Genomic DNA, 2,838 nt, shown 5'->3' with positions numbered 1-2,838 from the left:
ATTGTTATGGTGAGGCGTAGGGTGAGGGTGAGGGTTAGGGTTTCGGTTAGAGTGAGGGTTAGTGTGTGGGTGAGGTTTAGGGTTAGGGTTAGTGTTAGCTGAGGGCTAGGGTGAGGTTGAGGTTTAGGGTTATGGTTAGGAATAGGGAGAGGTGTGGGTTTAGTGTTAAGGTTAGTGTGAGGGTTAGGCTCAGGGGTATGGTTAGGGTTAGCGTGAGGGTTAGGTTTATTGTGAGGGTTAGTGTTAGGGTTAGGGTTAGTGTTAGGGTTAAGGTTAGGTTTACTGTGAGTGTTAGGGTTAGGGTTCGCTTTAGGGTGAAGGTAAGGGTTCAGGTGAGAGTTAAGGTGAGGGTGAGTGTTAGGGTTAGTATTAGGGTTAGGGTGAGGTTTAGGGTGAGTGTTAAGGTGTGGGTGAGTGTTAGAGTGAGGGTTAGGCAGAGGGTTAGGGTTTGAGTTAGGTTTCTGTTAAGGGTAAGTTTTAGGGTTAGGTTTACAGTTAGGGGAGTGTAGGTTTGGGTTAGGGTTAGAGTTAGGGTGAGGGTTAGGGTTGGGTTAGGGTTAAAGTTCGGGTGAGGGTGAGGGTGAGTGTTAGGGTTAGGTTTAGGTTTACTGTTAGGCTGAGGGTGAGGGTGAGGGTTAGGGTTAGCGTTAGGCTGAGGGTGAGGGTGAGGGTGAGGGTCAAATTTAGGATCAGGATGAGGGTTAGGTTTAGGTTTAGTGTTAGGTTTAGGCTTAGGGTGAGGGTTAGGGTTAGTGTTAGGGTTAGGGTTAGGGTCAGGGTGAGTGATAGGCTTAGGTAAGAGTGAGGATTAGGGTGAAAGTTAAGTTTAGGGTTAGGGTGAGGGTTAGGGTGAGGGTGAGGGTTAGGGTTAGCCTTAGGGTTAGGCTTAGGGTTTGGGTTAGGCTTAGGGTGAGGGTTAGGTTTAGGGTGGGTTGAGGATGAGGGATAGGGTTAGGGTGAGTTTGAGGTTTAGGCTTAGGGTTAGGGTAAGGGTTAGGTTTAGGGTTAGGGTGAAGTTTAAGTTTAGGGTGATGTTTAGAGTGAGGGTGTGGGTTAGTGTGAGGGTGAGTGTTCGGGTGAGGGTGAGAGTGAGGGTGTGGGTGAGGGTTAGGGTTATGGTTAGGGTGTTGTTGAGTGTTAGGGTGAGGTTGAGGGTTAGGGTTAGGGTTAGGGTGAGGTTTAGGGTAGGTTTAGTGTTAGGGTTAGGGTTAGGGTGAAGGTGAGGGATAGGGTTAGGTTTAGGTTGAGGGTAAGGCTTAGGGTGAGGTTGAGGGTAAGGGTAAGGGTGATGGTTAGGATTAGGGTGAGGGTTAAGGTTGGGGAGAGGGTTCAGTTTAGGGTGATGTTTAGGGTTAGGGTGAGGGTTAGTGTTCCTGTGAGGATGAGGTTTAGGGTGTGTTTGAGGGTTAGGTTTAGGGTGAGGTTTAGGGTGATGGTGAGGGTGAGGGTTAGGGTTAGGGTGAGGGTTTGGGTTAGGATTAGTGTTTGGGTGAGGGTTAGGGTGAAATTTAGGGTTATTGTTAGCTGAGGGTAGGGTGAGTTTCAGGGTTAAGGTTAATGATAGGGATAGGGTGAGGTAACGGTTTAGGGTTAGGGTTAGGGTGAGGGTTAGGGTGAGGGTGATGGTTAGGGTGAGGGTGAGGGTTAGGGTTAGGGTGAGGGTTTGGGTTAGGATTAGTGTTTGGGTGAGGGTTAGGGTGAAATTTAGGATTAGGGTTAGTGTTATGGTTAGGATTCGTGTGAGGGTTAGGGTTAAGTTTAGGGTCAGCGTTAGGGTGAAGATAATTGTTAGGGTGAGGTTTAGGGTGAGGGTGAGTGTTAGGGTTAGCGTATTGGGTAGAGTGAGGTTTATGGTGAGGGTTAGGGTTAGGTTTCGGGTTACAGTGAGGGTTAGGGTAAGGTTTAGGGTAAATGTTAGGGTTAGGGTGAGGGTTAGGGTTGGGTTAGGGTTAGACTTAGGGTGAGGCTTAGGGTTGGGTTAGAGTTAGATTTGGGTGGGGGTGAGGGTGAGGGTTAGGGTTAGGATTAGGTTTAGGGTTAAGGTTAGAATGAGGTTGACGGTGAGGTTGAGGGTAATGGTGAGGGTTTGGGTTGAGGTGAGGGTTAGTTTTAGGGTTAGGATTTGGTGAGGGTGCGGGTTGGGGTTAGGGTTAGGATGAGGGTTAGGGTGAGAGGTAGGGTTTTGGTTAGGGTGAGGGTTATGGTGAGGTTTAGGTTTGGGGTTAGGGTGAGGGTTAGCGTGAGTTTTAGGGTTAGGGTTCAGTTTTGGGTTAGGTTTAGGGTTAGGGTCAGGCTGAGGGTTAGGGATAGGGGTAGGGTTAGGTTTAGGTAAGGGTGAGGCGTAGGGTGAGAGTTAGGGTTAGGGTTACGCTTAGGGTCAGGGTTAGGTTTAGGGTTAGGTTCAGGGTTCGGGTTAGGGATAGGGTGAGGGTTAGGGTTAGGGTGAGGGTTAATTTTAGGTTTAGGGTTAGCTTGAGGTCTAGATTGAGGTTGAGGCTTAGGGTTAGGGATAGGGAGAGGATTAGGATTAGGATTAGGTTTAGGGTGAGTGGTAGGCTGAGGGATAGGGTTAGGTTTAGTGTGAGGGTTAGGGTTAGGGTTAAGGTTAGTGTTAGGGTTAGGGTTAGTGCTAGTGTTAGGGTTAGGGTTAGGGTTATTGTTAGGTTTAGGGTGAGGGTGAGGTTAGGGTGAAGTTTAGGGTTAGGGTTAGGTTTAGGGTGAGGGTGAGAGTGAGGGTTAGGTATAGGATTAGGGTTAGGTTTAGGGTTAGGCTGAGGGTCAAGGGCAGGGGGAGGAGGAGGGTTAATTTTATGGTTAGGGTTAGGGTTGTAAATAGGG

Source organism: Dipodomys merriami, unplaced genomic scaffold, assembly GCF_024711535.1.
Source record: "Dipodomys merriami isolate MVZ:Mamm:240054 unplaced genomic scaffold, mDipMer1.0.p SCAF_61, whole genome shotgun sequence".
NCBI classification, from domain to species: domain Eukaryota; kingdom Metazoa; phylum Chordata; class Mammalia; order Rodentia; family Heteromyidae; genus Dipodomys; species Dipodomys merriami.
The sequence above is the reverse complement of the archived record's forward strand: the minus strand, read 5'-3'. Positions refer to the sequence as shown.